The sequence below is a fragment of the Somniosus microcephalus genome, chromosome 24 (genome assembly GCF_052327205.1).
Source record: "Somniosus microcephalus isolate GS21.2 chromosome 24, FLI_Smic_1.0, whole genome shotgun sequence".
NCBI lineage: Eukaryota > Metazoa > Chordata > Chondrichthyes > Squaliformes > Somniosidae > Somniosus > Somniosus microcephalus.
This window is the reverse complement of record NC_141010.1, coordinates 52,659,495-52,683,852: the sequence shown is the minus strand read 5'-3', so window position 1 is coordinate 52,683,852 and position 24,358 is coordinate 52,659,495. Positions and strand designations below refer to the sequence as shown.

At 53.4% G+C, this 24,358-nt stretch overlaps 1 long non-coding RNA gene across 1 annotated transcript; it reads right to left on the bottom strand.

Annotated features, from left to right (window-relative positions):
- Positions 1–8,448: 8,448 nt before the first annotated feature.
- Positions 8,449–16,527, bottom strand: LOC147101483 (uncharacterized). Its single transcript, XR_015073503.1, has 2 exons — positions 16,433–16,527; positions 8,449–9,198 (listed from the first exon to the last, which is right to left on the bottom strand). It is a non-coding gene; the product is annotated as an uncharacterized LOC147101483 (long non-coding RNA).
- Between the last annotated feature and the right edge of the window lie 7,831 nt (positions 16,528–24,358).

Sequence of the window (24,358 nt, the reverse complement as noted above, 5' to 3'; positions counted from 1 at the left end):
GCCCTCGTGGCCGAGCCCGTGGCCGCGACCGCCGAGGCGGTAATGCCAGAACCTGCGGCCGGGCTCGGGCCCGGGGGTCCCAAAGAACTCGCTCCTCCAGAAGGAGCAGGGGAGGCCCCTGAAGAAATGGAGGCCTCCCTTTACCCCTCCGCGCTCAAAAGAAGGCGCGACCCCCTGGAAGAGGAGGAGGACCGGGAGGAGGAAGGTCCCTCCGGTCAGGGGGAGTCGTCGCCCGCCGCGGGCGCTGCGCCCCACCCCACCGCTGACACCATTACGGGCGGACGGCAGGGTTCGCCTGTCCCTGAGGAGGCTGAGGCAGAAGCGTCTGCCCAGCTCGTGCCTCCCGGGGATGGGGACGAGACCCTGCCCGTGGGGGGGGTCGCGGAACAACCCGCGGCGGTTATAGATCCACTGTTGGTGGCATTGCCCCTCGACGGTTCGGGCGGCCAGGGGACCGGGTCGGGCGAGTCGTCTGAGGACGAGCTCGCCCAGAACGGCCCGGATTTTTCCCAGGTGCTGCTCGACCTCGTCGAGGTATGTAAAAATTTCACCCCGTCTGCTGGGTCGGAGGCCGGTGGCGTCGCAGAGGAGGGCCCTCGGTCTGTGTCTCCGGCGCCGGGCGACTTGGAGGAGGCCCGGTTTTCGTATTCTCCGGTCTCTCCGGCCTCTCCGGTCGTTCCGGCGCCTGGGGCGGAGGGGGTCTCCGAACCGCCGCCGTCTTCTGGCCCGGCCCCCCTAGAGGAGCCCAGGGAGAAATCCTCCGCTACCGATCCTGGGGGTGGGATCCGGGCGGAGGCGGGGCCGGCCGTCACGGCCGAGCCGCCCGATGCGCACTGCGTGGCGGACGGTTTGGCCGACGGTGGCGACCCCCCGGAGGAGGACGGGGACTCGGTGGTAGGGGCGGAGGAGGATCTAGATGCCGTCGCCGAGGAGGCGATGGATGACCTCGCGCCCCTCGCCGGGACCCCCCTCGATCTCATTCCCGTCAGGGACCTCCGGGACTTTGTGGCCACGTGCCAGGGTCGCCGCACCACCCGGCGGGCCCTCGATAGATGGTCGGAGCTGGCGCTGCTCATCGGGTCGGCCCGCGTCGCCTACAGGACTATGGGCGAGGACGCGGGCGCGGACCCGCTCGAGCTGCGTCGGTTCCGGCTGTTTCTCACTGGGCTGCTGAGGAAGTGGCGGTCGACTAGCGGCCGCCCTTCCTTACCCCGTTAGTCGTAAGTAGGGGTTGGTTGTGCTTCTGAAATGAAGATAACCATAGCCAGCCTCAACGTCAACGGCAGCAGGGAAGCTAGCCGCAGGTTTAATAACTTTTCGGTCCTTCGGGACGGGAAGTATGCGGTGTGCTTCCTGCAAGAAACCCACACCGTTCCGGGAGACGAGGCCACGTGGCTCCTGGAGTGGCAAGGAGGGGTCAACATGAGTCACCTCTCCAGTGTTTCCAGTGGGGTGGCTATCTTGTTGGCCCCGCATTTTCAGCCGGAGATCTTGGGGGTCAAGTAGCTCGTGCCGGGCCGCTTGCTCCAGGTCACCGTTCGCCTGGGGGGCGTGCCGTTCCATCTAGTGAACGTGTACGCCCCCGGGGCCGGTGCGCAGCAAGCGCGCTTCTTTGAAGAAGTGTCCACTCTTTTGGGCTCCGTCGACGCGGGCGAGTGCGTCGTCCTCGGGGGGGATTTTAATTGTACCCTCGAGGCGAGGGACCGCACGGGTACCCAGCCGAGCCCGGCGTCGGTGGGGAAGTTGAGGGACCTGGTCGGGTCCCTCGACTTGGTGGACGTCTGGCGTAATCTCCATCCCGACTCCAGCGCCTTCACCTTTGTGAGGTCTGGGGGAGGAGCGTCCAGGATCGACCGCCTCTACATTTCCCGGGCGTACGTCTCCTGCGTTCCGACGGCTTCCGTGCGGCCGGTGCCGTGCACGGACCACCACCTGGTGTGGGCGGAGCTCGTGCCGCCGCGCGCCGGGGGGGGGTCCGCGTACTGGCACTTTAACAACCTGCTGCTGGAGGACGCGCGGTTCCGGGATTCGTTCGGTCGGTTCTGGGCCGGCTGGAGAAGGAAGCAGGGGGGCTTCCCCTCCTTGAGGCTATGGTGGGATGTGGGCAAGGCTCACATCCGTCTCTTCTGTCAGGAGTACGCGAAGGGGTCGACCAGGAGGCGGGAGGCCAGGGTCGGGCAGTTGGAGAAGGAGGTGCTCGACCTGGAGCCCCGTCTCGGTCAAGTCGCCGAGGACCCGGCCCTGCGGCTGGCGTACGAAGAGAAGAAGGGCGCGCTGAAGGACCTGCGGCTCGTCGGGTCCCGAGGCGCGTACGTGAGGTCGCGGATCCAGTTCCTGCGGGACCTGGACCGCGGCTCCCCCTTCTTCTACTCGCTGGAAAAAAGACAGGGGGTCCGTAAGCAGCTTTTGGAGCTGCTGGCCGACGACGGATCTCCGGTCTCGGATCCGGAGGGAATCCGCGCGGAGACCCGCACCTATTACGGGGCTCTGTTCTCTCCGGATCCGTCCAGCGAGGACGCGCGCAGAGTTTTGTGGGAGGACCTGCCGAAGGTCGGCCTGGAGGGCGCCGAAAAACTGGACGCTCCTCTGAGTTTGGAGGAGCTGTCCGGCGCCCTCCGCCAGCTCTCTAGGGGGAAGTCCCCGGGGCTGGACGGGCTGACCGTGGAGTTCCACAGGGCGTTCTGGGGCGTCCTGGGGGGCGACTACGTGCGGGTCCTGGGGGAATGTCTGGCGACCGGGGAGATGCCCCTCTCGTGGCGCAGGGCGGTGATCGTCCTGCTGCCTAAGAGGGGTGATCTCCGCCTCCTCAAGAACTGGCGCCCGGTGTCCCTCCTCAGCACGGATTACAAAATCTTTGCCAGGGCCATGTCTGTTCGCCTTGGCGCCGTGCTGGCCCGCATGATCCATCCCGACCAGTCCTACACGGTCCCGGGCCGGACCATTCACGATAACATCCATCTGGTCCGGGACCTGGTCCACCATTCCCAGAGGGCTGGTCTGTCGGTCGCCTTCCTTTCCCTGGATCAGGAGAAGGCGTTCGACAGGGTGGATCACGAGTATCTTTTCGGGACTCTGCGCGCTTTCGGGTTCGGGACGCATTTTGTCGCCCGGATCCGACTTCTGTACGCTGCCGCGGAGTGTCTGATTAAAGTTAACGGGTCCTTGACGGCGCCCCTTCGCTTCGGGAGGGGGGTGCGTCAGGGATGCCCCATGTCCGGCCAGTTATACGCCATTTGCGTGGAGCCTTTCCTGCGCCTCTTGCGGAAGAGGTTGGCGGGATTGGCTCTGCGAGGGCCGGGCGTGGAGGTGGTCCTCTCGGCTTACGCCGATGACGTGCTCCTCGTGGTCACGGATCCCGTTGACTTGCGGAGGATGCGGGAATGCCAGCAGATTTACTCGGACGCATCCTCCGCCAGGATCAACTGGGGGAAATGTTCTGGACTCCTGGTGGGTCAGTGGCAGGTGGACTCTCTGCCGGAGGAGTTCAGGCCCTTCGCCTGGAGTACTACGCACCTCCTCTACTTGGGAGTCTACCTCAGCCCGGCCGAGGACGCCTGGCCGGCGAACTGGCACGAGCTGGAGGCCAAAGTCACCGCTCGCTTAGGACGCTGGACAGGATTGCTCCGAGTGTTGTCCTACAGGGGTCGGGCGTTGGTCATAAACCAACTGGTGGCCGCCATGTTGTGGTACCGGTTGGTTACTCTGATCCCCCCCCCTGCGTTTGTCGCCAAGATACAGAAGAAGCTCGTCGACTTCTTCTGGAACAACAGGAGACACTGGGTCGCTGCCGCGGTTCTGAGTCTCCCGCTTAGGGAGGGCGGTCAGGCGTTGGTGTGCCTCCGCACCCAGGCTGCGACTTTCCGTCTTCAGACGCTGCAGAGATACCTGTACGTCGAGAATCCTCCAAGATGGTGTGCGCTGGCGACGTATTTTTTCCGCCAGCTGCACGGCCTCAATTACGACACGCAGCTCCTGTTTTTGGAGGTGAGCGGCAGGCGTGAGAGCCTGCGGGAGCTGCCTGTCTTTTACCAGGAACTACTATGGGTTTGGAATCACGTCGCCTCCAGGCGGAGCTCTCCCCCGTCAGGAGCGGCGGCTGTCCTCCGGGAGCCGCTGTTCAGGAATCCGCACCTCCACGTCCGCGAGTTCGGGTGGCTGGCGGAGCGCAGGGCTGTGCCTGGCAGGGTGACTAGAGTCGGGGACCTACTCGATGGCGGAGGAGCGGGCTGGATGGCGCCAGAGGAGCTGGCGCGACGCATGTCCTGGGACGACGTCCGGCTCGCGGTCAATGCCATCGGGGCGGTGAAAGCGATGTTGCCCCCCGGCGCCACGAGGTGTGTCGAGGCGGCTCGGGCACGTGGGGAGATCCCGTCCGAGCTTACTCCCGTTCGGATGGAATTCCTTATCGGCGCCTTGCCCCGAGACTCCCCTCGGGGATCGGCGCCTCACAACTTGAGCCGTCTCGAGGAAATACCCTCCGTGCTTTTTCATTCTGCGCGGAGGGGTTTCCTGTACGGGCTGCTCTTGCACACCTTCCACTTTGCCATCTTCGCCTGCCGTCCGGACACGCCGTGGCGTGCCGTTTTACCTCCGGTCGGAGGCGGAGGTCCCCAATGGGGGGCTCTCTATGCGGGAGTCCTCCCCTGTTCTATCGGGGATTTGGCCTGGAGGGTGTTGCACAGAGCAGTTCCGTGCAATAGATTTTTAAGTAGGTTTACGGACTCCCAGACCGCCTGTTTGTTTTGCGGTCTGGAGGAGTCCGTCTTTCACGTTTACACGGGGTGTGAGAGGTTGCAGCCCCTCTTCCATTTTTTGAAGGGGCTGCTCCTCAAATTTTGTTTGCACTTCAGTCCCACGCTCCTGATCTACGGTCACCCGGTGCGGAGGGGAGCGGGCAGGTCGGAGGACCTCCTCGTGGGCCTGCTCCTGGGCCTGGCCAAGAAAGCCATTAATTGGTCCAGGCAGCGGGCGGTCGAGGGGGTCGTCCGGCCGGATTGCCTCCCTCTCTTCCGCGGCCATGTTCGCGGCCGGGTGGCCCTGGAGATGGAGCACGCGGTGTCCGCCGGCGAGCTCGAGCTCTTTCGAGACCGGTGGGCGCCGCGGGGACTGGAGTGCGTAGTTGGTTTAAACAACCAAACTTTAATTTAAGGGGTTAAGTTTTGTTTCGGGGTTTATTGGATTGGGTGTATTTGTTTAATGTTTTTGTTTTATTGGTTTAACACAAGAGGAGCAATGTGGTCCTAAATGATTGGTACAGACACACAGAAAACAACTTAAAGAGATAAATACATAAAAAGGTATCTTAGAGAATATCGAAGAAAGCTCGGAGGGAGTGGAAGTATAAGTAATGTTTTACAACTGTTCATAAATTTATGATCTATATTCTATTAATATTACAGGACTATAGCAACTCCGAATATCCCCGTACCATTTTTAATATTGAGTATTGAAATTTACAGTGTGTGAGATGAAATGTTAAACAATTGAAAGGGTTAAGGACGTCTTGACAGGAGGATATAAGTCAGCTTTTGTTGCCACCTCCTGCTCAAATACTATGTGCAGCCATTTGAGTCTTGTTACTGCCTCAACAGCAACAACTTTTAATTGTACAGCGCGTTTAATGTAGGAAAACATCCCAAGGGGCTTCACAGAGGTGTGAGGAAAAACATACATCGCGCCAAGGAAGGAGATATTAGGAGGAGGCTTGGTCAAAGTGCTGGGTTTAAGGAGGGCTTCAAAGGAGGAGAAGGTGGCAGAGGGTTTAGGGAGGGATGCTTGAAGGACTTCGATGGCTGAAGGTATGGCTGCCATCGGTGTGGCAAAGAGGGGGAGAAGCACTAGATGCCAGAGTAAGAGGAACAGAGAGTTTGAGGTTGGGGGGCGGTGGGATAGTAGAAATGGAGGGGTTTCAGTGATAGGAAGGGGCGAGGCCATGAAGGCATTTAAATATGAGGATGAGAATATTAAAGTTCAGGTGTTTGGCAGGCAATACAGGTCACCGAGGACAGGAGTGATGGGCGAGCAGGACTTGGTGTAGGGGATGTGCAGCAGAGTTTTGGATCAGCTGGGTTTATGGAGGCCAGAGGGTGGGAGGCCAACCAGGAGAATATTGGTGTAATCAAGTGTGGAGGTGAGTTTCAACATGGAGTAGAGATGGATGGGAAACACTGAGCTACGGTAGTGTAGTGGTTATGTTTCTGGACTAATAATCCACAGAACGTGATTTCAAATCCCACCACGGCAGTTTGGGCATTTGAACTCAGTGTAAAAACCTGGAAATGAAAGCGACCATGAAGCTGTCGGATTGCTGTAAATAATCAATTCATGCCCTTTAGGGAAGGAAACCTGCCATCCTTACCCCATCTGGCCTATATGTGACTCCAGTCCCATACCGATGTGTTTGCCTCTTAACTGGCTTCTGAATTGGACTAACAAGCCTCTCGGCTGCAAAGGACTGGAGTGGTTGAAGAAGAAGGCCCACCACCACTGCCACCTTTGCAGGGCTACTAGGATGGGCAATAAATGCCTGCTTTGGTCAATCATTCTCAATCAGTTTGTCTGCCCACTGTCCAATTCTGTCTATATCACCCACAGTTCTTCACGTGTTGCTTTCCTGTCAAGAGAAGAGTTAATCACCTGACTGTCATCCGCGGCTCAGTGGGGAGCACACTCACCTCTGAGTCAGAAGGTCATGGGTTCAAGTCCCACTCCAGAGACTTGTGCACAAAAATCTAGGCTGACACGCCAGTGCAGTGCTGATGGAGTGCTGCACTGTCGAAGGTGCTGTCTTTCGGATGAGACGTTAAGACACGGCCCCATCTACCCTCTTAGGTGAACGTATTCAAAGAGGAGCAGGGGAGTTCTCCCCAGTGTCCTGGCCAATATTTATCCGTCAAACAACATCACTAAAACAGATTATCTGGTCATTGTCACATTGCTCTTTGTGGGAGCAAATTGGCTGCCGTGTTTCCTACATTACAACAGTGACTACGTTTCAAAAATACTTTATTGGCTGTAAAGCGCTTTGGGACGTCCTGAGGTAGTGAAAGGCGCTGTAGCAATGCAAATCTTTCTTTTCTTATTTTTCTATACTTATAAAGTCCAAAATGCTATTGAACTTTTCTTTAATTCTGTTTGTGATTATTTTAAATTTTGTTCTCTCTCATTACCATCTCACTGATTAATGGAAACAATGGGGTAGAAATTGGACAAGATTTAATATGGACAGAAGAGTGTCCCTTTAATAGGTGCAGTGTCCCTTTAAAGGCTCAGTATCCCTTTACCATGTCACGATGTCTCTTCCTTTTTCTCCCTCTTTTCTTCTCCCCGCCCCTCTGAAGGCACTGAGTCTTGCAAGCCCGAAGTGACCTTATCAAAGCTGTCATTCTCACCTGATAGCGAATGCCAAGAGGCTGACCTCATGGCCGATCCCGATTCCGTTCTCACTTCACATCCACACACGCGTACTTTCCAGCTTTGGTCGCTGGGTGTGATCAGCAGCAGGAGCCCGTTCTCCTGGGGAGCTGTGGTCAATTGGAAATTTGGTCCCTCAGGCTGCGATCGGCTAATTCAGCATAGGCCGGGGATCAAACCTGGGACTTGCCTCAGGTTTGGCTTAGATACTCACTGGGTGATCCCTTTCCCCACGAGGCTACAGGAAGCTGCTGTGTATTTTTAACACATTACCATATCCCCCCTTCAGCTACAATGTCTGTAGAACATTCCACAATATGCCGATAACATGCCCCTACCGTGCAGTACCCCGATAACATGCCCCTTTAACCGTGCAGTATCCCGTTAACATGCCCCTTTAACCGTGCAGTATCCCGTTAACATGCCCCTTTAACCGTGCAGTTTCCCGATAACATGTCCCTTTAACAGTGCAGTATCCAGATAACATGCCCCTTTAACCGTGCAGTATCCCATTAACATGCCCCTTTAACCGTGCAGTATCCCGTTAACATGCCCCTTTAACCGTGCAGTTTCCCGATAACATGTCCCTTTAACAGTGCAGTATCCAGATAACATGTCCCTTTAACAGTGCAGTATCCAGATAACATGCCCCTTTAACCGTGCAGTATCCCATTAACATGCCCCTTTAACCGTGCAGTTTCCCGATAACATGCCCCTTTAACCGTGCAGTATCCCGATAACATGTCCCTTTAACCGTGCAGTTTCCCGATAACATGCCCCTTTAACCGTGCAGTATCCTGATAACATGTCCCTTTAACCGTGCAGTTTCCCGATAACATGCCCCTTTAACCGTGCAGTATCCTGATAAAATGGCCCTTTAAGATGTCCTTTTAACATGCTGCAATATATTAAAATAAGTCAGGATCTAATTCCAAAGTCCAATGTAGACCTCTCTGTTCATGTTGATTCCAGGATCGCTGTCACTCTCTGGACAGAGCCTGCTTTATCTCTCAAGCACCTCACACAGCCCCGAGCCATGGGTATCAATCTTTCAGATTTATTTGATTTAATACAGATAGAAAAGACACAGTGTTGCTGACTTTATACAAGTATGACAGTCTGATGTACAGTCCTCCTGTAGACACAGAACACTGTCAAGACACTGCGATAAGCCAGCGGCGTCAGTCATTCACAGTCAGGATCACGCATCCTGGTTTTAAAATGTGATCTGTTCTTGGGTACTTCACTCCTAAAAACAAACGCAGCTGGGCTTGTGATCTATCTATCTTTCACTGAGAACTTTGAGAAATGTAATACAGCACCAGAACACAATGAAATCATAACACAACACTGCATCACAATACAATACAGAATCATAACACAACACTGCATCACAATACAATACAGAATCATAACACAACACTGCATCATAATACAATACAGAATCATAAGAAAACATTGCATCACAATACAATACAGAATCAGAACCATGTGGCAGAACCACTGAATGACTCTAGCTAACTGTATATAATTCTCTTTAACGATCATCTAACACCAGCCTAAACCTGTACCATTGTGTTAGGCATTACTGTGTTTTGTATATAGAGTTTGCATGTACGGGGCGTGGCCCCTTTAAGAGCGCGGGAAAAGGCGGGCAAACGCGATGACGTCACGTCGCAAACCACGGGGCTGCCCAGGCAGTCCTTGTGGCATCTCCGTTGAGTAAAGACCTGTTTAACTGTTCTCTTGTGTCGATCTCTGTTATTCGTGGGAATTTGTTAATTCCTGCAACACAACACTGCATCACAATACAATACAGAATCATAACACAACACTGCATCACAATACAACACCGAATCAGAACACTTTACATGGAAATACCTAGAACTTACAACACGGTAGCAGGCCTTTTGACTCAACCAGTCCGTGTCAGTATTTACCCTCCACTTGAGAAAATAGTCCTAATCAAATTAACTCACCCTGTTCCCATATCTTTTGAACTCCTCTTCCTTCATCCACCTCTCCGATCTAATCTTGAATGTTGACACAGTTTCTGCTTCGCCCACTAACCCTGGGAGTGAATTCCCAGCCTCACACCTCTCCGTGTGAAGAGGTTTCTCCTGCCCTCTGTTCTCAGTCTCTTATATTGAATCTTTTATCTCTGGCCCCTGATTCTAGACCCCTCAACTACTGGAGACAGCCTGCTTCTATCTACCTCTCCCATCATTTCACCATTTAAAACAATTCTATTAAATCACCCAAAATCTGCATTATTCTAACAAAAAATAGCTCAAATTTTTAAAGCCTTTCTTCACCTTTGTATTTCCTTTTGCCAGGCAGCCTCCCAGTGAATCTACATATTATGATTCACAGAAATAATAACACAAAATTGAAAATCATGGCAGGAACACCAGACACACTGCACCTGCTGAGCAATGGGTGTACCTGCAGCACCCAGCTGTATGATTGATACATGCATAACTCATGGGTGTCCAATGCCTAGAGACAATGCTACGACATGGGTAGCGCAAGGTACGATGCAGTGTTGGAGAGGGGCTGGTAAGGATGCAATGCTGGACAGGGGCTGGATACGATGCAGTGTTGGACAGGGGCTGGGTACGATGCTCGGTGTTGGACAGGGGCTGGATACGGTGCTCGGTGTTGGAGAGGGGCTGGATACGATGCACAGTGTTGGAGAGGGGCTGGATACGATGCTCGGTGTTGGACAGGGGCTGGATACAATGCTGTGTTGGAGAGGGGCTGGATACGATGCTTGGTGTTGGGCAGGGGCTGGATACGATGCTCAGTGTTGGACAGGGGCTGGATACGATGCAGTGTTGGAGAGAGGCTGGATACGATGCGCAGTGTTGGATAGGGGCTGGATATGATGCAGTGTTGGACAGGGGCTGGATACGATGCAGTGTTGGAGAGAGGCTGGATACGATGCTCAGTGTTGGATAGGGACTGGATATGATGCTCAGTGTTGGAGAGGGGCTGGATACGATGCTCAGTGCTGGAGATGGGCTGGATACGATGCAGTGTTGGACGGGGCTGGATACGATGCTCGGTGTTGGGCAGGGGCTGGATACGATGCTCAGTGTTGGACAGGGGCTGGATACAATGCTCTGTGTTGGAGAGGGACTGGATACGATGCTCAGTGTTGGAGAGGGGCTGGATAAGATGCTCAGTGTTGGAGAGGGGCTGGATACGATGCAGTGTTGGACAGGGGCTGGATACGATGCTCAGTGTTGGATACGATGCTCAGTGTTGGATACAATGCTCTGTGTTGGACAGGGGCTGGATAAGATGCTCAGTGTTGGAGTGGGGCTGGATGCGAGGCACAGTGTCGGGCAGGGGCTGGATACGATGCAGTTTTGGAGAGAGGCTGGATACGATGCTGTGTTGGACGGGGCTGGATACGATGCATAGTGTCGGGTAGGGGCTGGATACAATGCAGTGTTGGAGAGGGGCTGGATACGATGCTCTGTGTTGGACAGGGGCTGGATAAGATGCTCAGTGTTGGACAGGGGCTGGATACGATGCTCAGTGTTGGAGTGGGGCTGGATACGAGGCACAGTGTCGGGCAGGGGCTGGATACGATGCAGTTTTGGAGAGAGGCTGGATACGATGCTCGGTGTTGGAGAGAGGCTGGATACGATGCAGTTTTGGAGAGAGGCTGGATACGATGCTCGGTGTTGGAGTGGGGCTGGATACGAGGCACAGTGTCGGGCAGGGGCTGGATACAATGCAGTGTTGGACGGGGCTGGATATGATGCACAGTGTCGGGCAGGGGCTGGATACAATGCAGTGTTGGAGAGGGGCTGGATAAGATGCTCGGTGTTGGAGTGGGGCTGGATACGAGGCACAGTGTCGGGCAGGGGCTGGATACGATGCAGTTTTGGAGAGAGGCTGGATACGATGCAGTGTTGGACGGGGCTGGATATGATGCATAGTGTTGGAGAGGGGCTGGATACAATGCAGTGTTGGAGAGGGGCTGGATACGAGGCACAGTGTCGGGCAGGGGCTGGATACGATGCTCGGTGTTGGAGAGGGGCTGGATACGATGCTCGGTGTTGGAGAGAGGCTGGGTTTAATGCTTGCTGTTATGCAGTGGAGGGTTGCAATGCTTACAGTTGGGTAAGGGTGGCTTACGATTCTCACTTTTGGTCCATGGGCTGGTTATGATACTCGTGGTTGGGCAGTGCCTGGGTATGTTTGCTATGCCTTTGCCCTATGTACAGGGGCACCACCATATTTTTTAAGCAACATATCAATGTGTAACATAAATATTGCAACTGATCACTCAGCCAATCGCTTTTAGAAACATACAAACATAGAAGATAGGAGCAGGAGTAGGCCATTCGGCCCTTCGAGCCTGCTCCGCCATTCAACAAGATCATGGCTGATCATCCAAACCCTAGCACCCGGTCCCTACACCGACAGCCATCCCACCCAAGCCCTATCCCCGTAACCCCACATATTTAATCCCCCCCTAACACTAAGGGCCAATTTTTATCATGGCCAATCAACCTAACCCACACATCTTTGGACTGTGGGAGGAAACCGGAGCACCCGGAGGAAACCCACGCAAACACGGGGAGAATGTGCAAACTCCACACAGACAGTCACCCGAGGCCGGATTTGAACCCGGGTCCCTGGCGCTGTGAGGCAACAGTGCTAACCACTATGCCACCGTGCTTTGAACCTCAATTACTATCCAAACCCCACATTGATTGGCACCATCCATATTGCAGGTGCTGGCTGTGATTGGCTGTATCCTGTGTCAGGTTCAGAAACTGCTTGCCTCTTTTGACGGTTTCACCAGGACCAGTGGGCTGTACCGCTTGAATTGAACAGGAGTCACAGTCTGATGCAAAGAGATATCTGTGCCTGGAACCTGTCTCTTTTACAGTGTTTGGGGTGAACTCAGAGTGACAGCAGCTAAATAAAAGCATATACATTTACACACAGGAGGCCATTCAGCCCACCATGTCTGTGCTGGCCCTTTGCGAGAGCAATCCGAAACTAATCCCATTGTTGTTAATAATGCAACAGTCTCTGACTCAGCCACTCCCTGTGGTAAGACACTTTGCTCCAACTACTCGCTGTGTAAAGAAATTCCTCCTAACCTCTCTCCTCACTCTCTCAGTGACAATTTTAAATTGATAACACCTCATCATTGACTCCCCAACCAGAGTAAATAGTGTTTCCCGATTCACTCTGCCTCCAGAATTAAAAAAAACTCTATTTAATCTCCTTGGAACCTCCTGTGCACCAATAGAAATAGTCCCAGTGTCTCTAATCTCTCCTCACTGCGATAGTTTCCGATCCCTGGCATCATCCTGGTGAATCTAGGCTGTACACTCTCCACCGGTTTAATGTACTTTCTACGATGGGGCGTTCGAAAGTGCACATACTTGTCTCACTGTGACCTAACAAATGCTTTGTATAAATTCATCATTACTTCTTCACTCTTGTACACTTTGCTCCTATTTATAAAAGTCAACGTGCAGTTAGCCTTTTCTTAATGGTTTTCGGTACCTGCATGTGCAGATATGTGAATCCTTAGGTTTCTGTATTTATCCTCACCCTTCAGTGTCTTTCCATTGAGTGTATTGCCCATTCCACCCAAAATGTATTACTTCACACTGCTCCACATTAAACTGCATCTGCCACCTGTCTGCCCATTCCACTCACCTGGCTCTGTCCTCCTAACATCTTTCAGTCTGATAGAATCATAGAATCTGCGCCGGCCAACAAAGAGCTATCCAGCCTAATCCCACTTCCCAGCTCTTGGTCCATAGCCCTGCAGGTTAGAGCATCCCAAGTACACATCCAAGTACTTTGTAAATGTGGTTAGGGTTCCTGGCTCTACCACCCTTTCAGACAGTGAGTTCCAGACCCCCACAACCCTCTGGGTGAAGAAATTTCCCCTCAAATCCCCTCTAAACCTTCCACCAATTACATTAAATCTGTGCCCCTTGGTTTTTGACCTTTCTGCTAAGGGAAATAGGTCCTTTCTATTCACTTTATCTATGCCCCTCATAATTTTATACACCTCAATAAGGTCTCCCCTCAGCCTCCTCTGTTCCAAGGATAACACCCAGCCTATCCAGTCTTTCCTCGTAGCTAAGATTCTCTACTTCCGGCAACATCCTTGTAAATCTCCTCTGTACCCTCGCTAGTGCAATCACATCCTTCCTGTAATGTGGTGACCAGAACTGCACGCAGTACTCTAGTGTCTTATACAGTTGAAGCATAACCCCCCCTACCCTTGCATTCTATGCCACGGCTAATAAAGGCAAGCATTCCGTATGCCTTCTTAACCACCTTATCTACCTGGCCTGCTACCTTCACGGATCTGTGGACATGCACTCCAAGGTCCCTTTGTTCCCCTACACTACTCAGTGTCCTACCATTTAATGTGTATTCCCTTTCCTTGTTAGCCCTCCCCAAATGCATTACCTCACATTTCTCCGGATTGATCCCATTTGCCACTGTTCTGCCCACCTGACCAATTTATTGATATCTTCCTGCAGTCTACAGCTTCCTTCTTCAGTATCAACCACACAGCCGATTTTAGTATCATCTGCAAACTTCTTAATCATACCCCCTATATTCAAGTCTAGATCGTTGATATATACCACAAAAAGCAAGGGACCTAGTACTGAGCCCTGCGGAACCCCACTGGAAATAGCCTTCCAGTCACAAAAACACCCATCAACCATTACCCTCTGCTTCCTGTCTCCGAGCTAGTTTGGAATCCGACTTGACACTTTGCCCTGGATCCCATGGGCTTTTAACTTTGTGACCAGTCTGCCATGTGGAACCTTATCAAAAGCCTTGCTAAAGTCCATATACACTACATCAAATGCACTACCCTCATCTACCCTCCTTGTTACCTCCTCAAATAATTCAATCAAATTGTGCTGACTATCCTTGATTAATCCGTGTCATTCTAATGAAGATTTATCCTGTCCTTCAGAATTCTTTCCAATAATTTTCCCACCACCAAGGTTAGGCTGACTGGCCTGTTGTTTGTCAACCCTTTGCTTTTGCATCATCAGCAAAGAATGTGCTCTCAAGTCTAAATCATCGATATATACTGAGAGCAAGTGGACCCAGCACTGACCCCTGTGGTCCAGCATAGGAACACAGGAATAGAGGAACATAGGAACAGGAGTCGGCCATTCAGCCCCTTGAACCTGTTCCGCCATTCAATGAGATCATGGCTGATCTGCGACCTAACTCCATATACCTGCCTTTGGCCCATTTCCATTAATACCTTTGGTTAACAAAGTTATCAATCTCCGATTTAAAATTAACAATTGATCTAGCATCTATTGCCGTTTGTGGAAGAGAGTTCCAAACTTCTAACACCCTTTGTGTGTTGAAGTGTTTCCTAATTTCACTCCAAAAAAGTCTGGCTCTAATTTTTAGACTCTGCCCCCGAGTCCTCGACTCCCCAACCAGCGGGAATAGTTTCTCTCTACCTAGCCTATCTCTTCCCCTTAATATCTTGACAACTTCGATCAGATCACCCCTTAACCTTCTAAATTCTAGGGAATACAACTCTAATTTGTGTAATCTCTCCTCGTAACGTAACTCTTGAAGTCCGTGTATCATTCTGGTAAACCTGCGCTGCCCTCCCTCCACGGTCAATCTATCCTTCCTAAGGTGTGGTGCCCAGAACTGCTCACAGTGCTCCAGGTGTGGTCTAACCAGGGTTTTGTACAGCTGCAGCATAACTTCTACCCACTTGTACTCTAGTCCTCTAGATATAAAGGCCAGCATCCCATTAGCCTTTTTGATTATTTTCTGTACCTGTTCCTGACATTTGAATGATCAATGTACCTGGACCCCCACTGTTTTTAGCTTTTTACCATTTAGAAAGTACCCTGTTCGATCCTTTCCACCCTTCTCTAGTCTGAGCAACACCTATTTACCCGAACTTTTTCTAAAAAGCCTCTAGTGAGACACCTTATCAAATACCTTCTTAAAATCCATGTACACTGCATCTACTGCATTTCCTTTATTTATCCAATCAGTTACTTCTTCTGAAATGTCTATTAAATTTGTCAAGCACTTCTAAATCCTCAGTAATTATATCTCAAATTATGCATTCAGACACTGAGGCCTAGAAATTCACTTGGGCGCGGGCAGCTCGCTCGCGCCCAAAAGTTAGCGCTGGGCGGGGAGGCATTAGCGCACGCCGTATATTCGTCTTCTGCGCCCCAATTCAGAAGCGGGCGCTATACCAGGGTGTGCCCGCCTCCGTTTGGGGCGCTGCAACTGAATATCGGTGCGCTAGTTGCCGCAGCGCCACCCGATGCGGTGTGGCAGGCTGCGGTACTGCAGGCCTCCTCCTTCTCTTAAGGGGGAGGTGCCTGCAACGGCCGGAGCCCCGATCGCGAGTGCCGGCAAAAGAGCCCAGCACAACGGAGAAGTGCCGGGCTCCACGGAAACCAGCCGGCAATGCCGCGGGGGGGGGTGGAGGAGGCCGGGGAAGGAGGTGCGGGCAGGCGGCCGCCGAAAAAGCGGCCGGCCGCACCTTCCGCTTTAAAGCGCCCCACTATGGCAGCAGGACGGCCCCGTTTTCTGTTCGCTGTTTGCGCCCGCTTCGGAGGAGGCGGGCGCAAATAAATATGGGGATCGGTGCGGTTTCGGGGCGTTACGGGCCACCGCGCACACCGATGACGTCATCGGTCCCGGCGCAGCGCTAACGGCTACTGCCGCCAATACCGCTGCACTCAATTTCCGCGCTACCACCCCGCCGGCGCAAAAGACCTCTTTAGGCGCTAAGTGGGCGCAAGGCCCACTGAATTTCGAGGCCTAAGTGAATGTTTAAAAGTCAGAAGGTGAAGGGTTTGGATGTGGTTCGGGGGCAGCTCGACCGAGAGAACTTCCCCAAAAAATGTCCACCAAGGAATTCAGGAGCCAAAGTTCATCAAAAGTACATTTACAACTAAAACTCCCCGAGCTCGGCCCCTCCTCCCTGGGGTCCGTGAGGAACTCTTACTTTCTAAAGCTTCATGTTCCATATTGGTTGCTGCTCGGAGTTTTATTTGATGCTCGTTGCTGTCCCCTCACACGCCCCGTTGCTGATGGGCATCAAACTGCTGTCTGCTCAGTTCTCCAAAGGATGCAAAAATCGTAATTAGCCTGTGTGAGAGTAACAAACAGAATCGGATGAGTCACTGCCATTACTTCAGGTCATGGGATTCAAACCCATCATTGCAGCAGGAACTGCAGAACTTCACACTCAAGCTTAGCAGGCAGGTATCCAGACAGTGAATTAAAGAGACTTTGCCACCTCCTCGGGGCTAGTCACACTCACCCAGTCCCACTACAGGACCTGTTACACTCCCCTGTGCCACCTCCTCAGGGCTAATCACACTCACCCAGTCCCACTACAGGACTTGTTACACTCCCCTGTGCCACCTCCTCGGGGCTAGTCACACTCACCCAGTCCCACTACAGGACCGGTTACACTCCCCTGTGCCACCTCCTCGGGGCTAGTCACACTCACCCAGTCCCACTACAGGACTTGTTACACTCCCCAGTGTCACCTCCTCGGGGCTAGTCACACTCACCCAGTCCCACTACAGGACTTGTTACACTCCCCTGTACCACCTCCTCGGGGCTAGTCACACTCACCCAGTCCCACTACAGGACCTGTTACACTCCCCTGTGCCACCTCCTCGGGGCTAGTCACACTCACCCAGTCCCACTACAGGACTTGTTACACTCCCCTGTGCCACCTCCTCGGGGCTAGTCACACTCACCCAGTCCCACTCCAGGACCTGTTACACTCCCCTGTGCCACCTCCTCGGGGCAAGTCACACTCACCCAGTCCCACTACAGGACCTGTTACACTCCCCTGTGCCACCTCCTCAGGGCTAATCACACTCACCCAGTCCCACTACAGAACTTGTTACACTCCCCTGTGCCACCTCCTCGGGGCTAGTCACACTCACCCAGTCCCACTACAGGACCTGTTACACTCCCCTGTGCCACCTCCTCGGGGCTAGTCACACTCACCCAGTCCCACTACAGGACCTGTTACACTCCCCTGTGTCACCTCCTCGGGGCTAGTCACACTCACCCAGTCCCACTACAGGACTTGTTACACTCCCCTGTGCTACCTCCTCGGGGCTAGTCACACTCACCCAGTCCCACTACAGGACCTGTTACACTCCCCTGTGCCACCTCTTCGGGGCTAGTCACACTCACCCAGTCCCATTACAGGACTTGTTACACTCTCCCCTGTGCCACCTCCTCGGGGCTAGCCACACTCGCCCTGCGCTATAGGAACAAGAGGGGGCCATTCAACCCCTTGAGCATGTTCCACCATTAACTTCGATCAGGACTAATCTGTACCTCAACTCCATTTACTTGCCTCGAACATTTTAATTGTCCCCCAGCATCCACAGCCTTTTGTTGGGAGAGAGGGTCCAGGAGTTCCATTAGACTTTGTGTGAAAAAGTGCTTCCAGATTTCGCTCCTGAACGGCCTAGCTCTAACTTTAAGATTGAAAGCAGGTGATCCTGAGAGCTTCTGTTCCTCAGCTCCTCTCCTGACAGCTACTCCCCGCCCTTTCAACAACTCAGAACTCTCCGCCCGTACACAACACTCTGTCTCAAGCCCTGAGGAAGAGTTGGCAGAACTCGTCCAATGACAGTAGACGTCTAAAAGCAAAGAGGAGGATTTCACTTCACCAGAAGAGTTAACAGAATTTTAATTCCATCTAAGCTAAAGTTTATTGATGCTTGTCAGTGTTGCCTGTGGGTCAGTGGGTCGCTCACTCGCCTCTAGGACAGAAGGTTGTGGGTTCAAATCCCATTCCAGAGACTTGAGCACAGTCCTAGGTTGACATTCCAGGACAGTACTGAGGGAGTGCTGCACTGTCGGCGGTGCCATCTTTCAGATGAGACATTAAACTAAGGCCCTGTCGCCCTATCAGGTGGACGCAGAAGATCCCAATGGTACTATTCAAAGAAAAGCAGGGGAGTTCTCCCCAGTGTCCAGGCCAATACTTACTTCTCAACCAATGTCACTGAAACAGATTATCTGGTCATTATCACATTGCTGACTGTGGGACCTTCACAGAAATCACAGAAACCCCACAATGCAGATAGAGGCCATTTCGGCCCATCGAGCCTGCACCAACACATATCCCACCCGATCCCTGTAACCCCTACACCAACACATATCCCACCCTATCCCCGTAACCCCATGTATTTAATCCCCCTAACACTAAGGGTCAATTTATCATAGCCAATCAACCTAACTCGCACATCTTTGGACTGTGGGAGGAAACCGGAGCACCCGGAGGAAACCCACGCAAACACGGGGAGAATGTGCAAACTCCACACAGACAGTCACCCGAGGCCGGATTCGAACCCGGGTCCCTGGCGCTGTGAGGCAACAGTGCTAACCACTATGCCACCATGCTGCCCTTGCTGGGCATATTTCCTACAAGAGCACTGAATTGGCTGTAAAATATTTTGGGATGTCCTGAAGTTGTGAAAGGTGCTATAGAAATGCAAGTCCTTCTATCTTTGGCTGTTTTTTCCTCCTAAATAATCCTGCTCTGACCCAGATACATAAAATGACATTATATTAACACTGAGTTTAAAAGAATAAAGGCAATTCTGAACCTGTATAAATCATTGGCCCAGAAATTCGGGTCTCCACGGGTGAGTACGCACGGGGTACTCACCCGTAGGCCCGATGGAAGTGCGGGTTCCTGCATGCACTGCGCATGCACGGGAAACCAGCACTTCCGTTCCTCTGAACGAAGAGGTTCAGAGGTCGAACGCGTGCGCGGGAGAGGCTGCGTAAGGCCTGCTTTTTACAAGGTAAGTGGTGAATTAATTAAAATTAAAACATTTTTTCCACAGGTTTATTATTTTTAAACACTTTAAAGCAAGGTAAGTTTATTTTTAGCCCTGTTAGAATATAAAATTATTTTTTTCAAAAATTTAAATTATTGTTTAAAATAGTTATTTCATGTAATTTATAGTTTAAAGCTGGAGTACCCGGCGGTGCCGAGGCTTTTTCGAGGGCATGTTGTTGTTGGAAGAGAGAGCGAGCGCGACTGGGGGGAAGAGAGAGAGCGACTAGGGGGGAGAGAGAGAGCGACTGGGGGGAAGAGAGAGAGCGCGACTGGGGGGAAGAGAGAGAGCGCGACTGGGGGGAAGAGAGAGAGCGACTGGGGGGAAGAGAGAGAGCGACTGGGGGGAAAAGAGAGAGAGCGACCTGGGTGGAAGAGAGAGAGCGACTGGGGGGAAGAGAGAGAGCGACCTGGGTGGAAGAGAGAGAGCGACCGGGGGGAAGAGAGAGAGCGACCGGGGGGGAAGAGAGAGAGCGACCGGGGGGAAGAGAGAGAGCGACCGGGGGGGAAGAGAGAGAGAGCGACCGGGGGGAAGAGAGAGAGAGCGACCGGGGGGAAGAGAGAGAGAGCGACCGGGGGGAAGAGAGAGAGCGACCTGGGTGGAAGAGAGAGAGCGACCTGGGTGGAAGAGAGAGAGCGACCTGGGTGGAAGAGAGAGCGCGACCGGGGGGGAAGAGAGAGCGCGACCGGGGGGGGAGAGAGAGAGCGACCGGGGGGGGAGAGAGAGAGCGACTGGGGGGGGAGAGAGAGAGCGACTGGGGGGGGAGAGAGAGAGCGACTGGGGGGGAGAGAGAGAGCGACTGGGGGGGAGAGAGAGCGACTGGGGGGGGAGAGAGAGAGCGACTGGGGGGGAAGAGGGGTGGAAGGGGAGGGGGAAGGGGAGGGGGAAGGGGGGAAAGAGGGGGGAAGGGGGGTGGAGGGGGGTGGAAGGGGAGGGGGGAAGCGGAGGGGGGAAGGGGAGGGGAGGAGGGGAAGGGAAGGGGAGGGGTGAGGGGGAAGGGGGAGGGGATGGGAGGGGCGGAAGGGGGAGAGTCCCTGAGCCCCCTGATCTCCGCCCCCCCATCACCCGTGCCCCGCCCCCCCGATCTCCCGCCCCCCCCCCGCCCGATCTCCCGCACCCCCAACCAAGCACCGAACTCCAGAGTCCCGAGCACCGGCCCCCCGCCCTCCCGAGCTGGCTTCAAGTCCGCCGATTGCGGCTGTGAGAGACGGCCGGCGGGCCAGGTTGCCGGGGTAACTCTTCCCGCTCTCCAAGCCCCGCCCGAGATCCGCACTCCCGAGAGCCCCGCCCCCCCCGCCCGAGCCGAGCGGGGAACAGAGAGAGATGGCGTGTCTCAGCTGCTCCTGCTGCGCGCGCACCCTGACCCTTGTGGCCCTCGTGGCTGACGCCGTTGCCCCGGGTAACATGACACCAGCGGGGGGGGAGGAGCTTTGCAGAAGCCGTGGGACAATTACCTAGCTCGGGCCTGGCTGGGCAAGAAAGGCCCAGGCTTTGAGGCCTAACAAAAACAGGGAAAGGTAGGAAAAAGAATCTTCAGGTTAGAGAAAATATTTACAAATGAATGAAGTTTTTTTTTAAACAATTTAATAAAAGCAATTTTATTTTGCTGGAAATGTATATTTGAAAAGAAAGACGCAGATAGCAGGAAAAAGAATGGAAGCAAGATGGTGGCTACTCACCTCGGTTCAGAACGATAAGGCCCGCCCACACACGCACCGATTGGTCGACTGTCAGGTCACCAAAGCATAGGATTGGTCAATCGTCTCGTCACTCGACCGTAGGAGGGCCCGGCCGCACGCGCCAGCAACCCGGCGTACGATTGGTCGACCTCGAGGTCACTCTGTCGCTAATGAGCGGATAATGAGATGCTAATGAGCGGAATGTTGAAGGTTTTCGGATACCGCGGGCGCAATTTTTGTCCGGCCGAAACGCAAATATGCTTACCATCGTTTTGGAACGGTGAGCTTTCTTTCGACGTAATGCATGCGTAGGTACGCTCTGTAACTTTCGAGCGCATAGCCGGACAGACGCACACCCGAGGACAGACAGAAGGACAGACAGAAGGACAGACAGATCGATTCGTTTATATATATAGATTTAAAAAATGTGATGTTTTTAAAAAATTTATTTGAAAATTTAGTGCTATTTTGCGGCCGTAGTATTTATAAGTCTTGACAGCACTTCCTGTCAGACTTATGAATGGAGCATTCCCTGCTCTGATTGGCTGCCCATGGCCCACGTGATCCCAGGGGACGCATCGAATTAACTGCACCCCTGGGATATGCAAGCACTGCGCGCCGGCAGCTGGACCAGGCCCCGGATCGGAATTGCACAGGGGCCCACAGCTCAACGGCCGGCGCACTAGGTACGTGCAGGTCAGGGGCTTGCACCCGCGGGAAGCCCCCGACCCAAATTTCTGGGCCAGTGTTCAGTTTTGGTTACCCTACTTTAGGAAGGATGTCAAGGCCATTGGGAGGGTGCAGAAGGGATTCACTCTGGGCAGATGGGCAGTGGTGTGAGCTAGAAACCCAGGCTATTTTAACTCCTGGGACTCATGCAAATCCCGCCAGCCAGTTTACCGCCCATTCCAGGAGTGATGTCAGCAGGAAGTGATGTGAGTCCTGTTGTATCCGTGTGTTAATGGAGACACGGAATGCAGGAGTTGGTTTAACAGGTGTTTACTGAACAAAGGCTGGAGGTGAACTAACAGATACAAGACGCTATACAGGCTTATATACCTGAGTGGTCACTACCAGTACTACAGTACACAGGAGCTCTTAAAAGTACATACACTACAATTCCGAGGCCACGAGCCGACACCCATGTAAGTACCCCCACCACACAGTACTGCCCCCCCGATTATCAAAATCCAAGACAAGGCCTTGGACAACGTGAACCACTTTCCATGCCTCGGGAGCCTACTGTCAACAAGGGCAGACGTCGATGACGAAGTCCAACACAGACTTCAGTGTGCCAGTGCAGCCTTCGGTCACCTGAGGAAGAGAGTGTTTGAAGGCCAGGACCTCAAACCCGGCACGAAGCTCATGGTCGACAGAGCAGCAGTGATACCTGCCCTGCTGAATGCCTCAGAGACATGGACCATGTACAGCAGGCACCTCAAAGCACTGGAGAGGTACCACCAACGCTGCCTCCGCAAGATCCTGCAAATCCATTGGCAGGATAGGCACACCAACGTCAGTGTTCTTGCTCAGGCCAACATCCCCAGCATTGAAGCTTTGACCACGCTTGATCAGCTCCGATGGCCGGGTCACATTCTCTGCATGCCTGATACGAGACTCCCAAAACAAGCGCTCTACTCGGAGCTCCGGCGCGGCAAGAGAGCCCCAGGTGGGCAGAGGAAACGCTTCAAGGACACCTTCAAAGCCTTCTTGAAAAAGTGTAACATCCCCACCGACACCTGGGAATCCCTGGCCCAGGACCGCACAAAGTGGAGGAGAAGCATCCGGGAAGGCGCCGAACACCTCGAGTCTCTTCGCTGGGAGCAAGCGGAAGCCAAGCGCAGGCTGCACAAGGAGCGCACGTCAACCCAAGCACCACACCCACCCGCCCCTTCAAACACAGTCTGCCCCACCTGTGACAGAGACTGCAGGTCCTGCATTGGACTCATCAGTCACCTGAGAACTCATTTTTAATGTGGAAGCAAGTCATCCTCGGTTCCGAGGGACTGCCTAAGAAGAAGAAGAAGTAGTAGCGGGATTGGCTGCGGGGGCTGTCACACGGGCACCTCACGATGGGGATGGGGGTTGGGGTAGAGGCGGGGGGGTTAATCCGCTGTAGAGGAAGCCTAAGCTTTCCTTGTGGGGCCAGGAGAAGCAGGAGTTTTTGACCTGTTTGGGCCTGTTCTGGCCCAGATCCTCTCCTCTGTTATCCTCACCACAGTGGTTTCCTGCTCGTACCCATCGAGTTAAAATTGCAGTCAGGTCCTGATGACGTTATTGGAACCCAACATGCACATGTGAAATAGGACCTCGCTACCTTTGGGCGGGAGTCCTTGCAGGTTAAAATTGGGAAGTCAGTTCCTGGTGTCTCCAGGGTGACTAAGTAGCCTGGGCGATTTTAACTGCCCACTCACTCGGTTTCTGCCAGACGAATAGGGTTAAAATTCCCCCCCCCCCACACCCCCAGGACTCTATAGCAATAGGGCAGCCACAGTTCAAAAGCCATCACCAGGTTTAACGAGAGGATAGAAGGATGGAGCAAAACTTGAAGGGGGATAAATTGAATAAGGCTTGAAAACAGGCGTAGAGATGGCGATGCTGCCTGCTGTTTTAAATGATTGCTGCATGCAGCCAGCACCAGGGGAGGTGCATTGTGGCTGGACTAGGTGGTGGGAGTCCTTTGTGAGCTGAATCTGTGCTGTCAAAGATTGAAGAATGGCTGAACATGGTAGAGAGCGTATACCAAGGTATTCTGATGTGTACTGGAGGCCATGGTGGAAGAGGTTGAATGGAGGAGAGCCGTCCCGAATCAGAGAGATGCAGGAGGCCCTCCAGACACATGCCCAGGAGGCAGTGGGACCAAGTAGCGGCAGAGGTCAATGCCAGGAGTGTTGCTCCAAGAACATGGACACAGTGCAGGAGGAAGTTTAACAATCTCACACGAGTTGTCAGGGTGAGTAAGCTAATCTTCAAATGGCGTGTCCTACCAAACACACCACCAGTCTCATCCACTGCTCAATCACCTCACCCCCATCACTCACCTACCAACAATCTCTATCAATCAGTGCTCAACTCTAACATTCATGTGCTTTACCTCACCCTCACACACTTAGCGTTGTTGCAAGCCTCGCACTCATAACTCACAGCTCACACACACCGGCAGCTGTTCAACCATGACAGCCACATCACCCAAACATATTGCAGGACAATCCCTCTTTCTTGCAGATGTAGGTGGCGCATAAAAGGAGGCAGCAGCAAAGAACTGGAGGAGGGCAAGTGCGCCTGCATGTTTTAACTCCCATGGAGGAGACTGTGCTGGCCATCGTGGGAAGGGGCATCGCTGAGGCTGTGGCCACCGGCGGGGCTGAA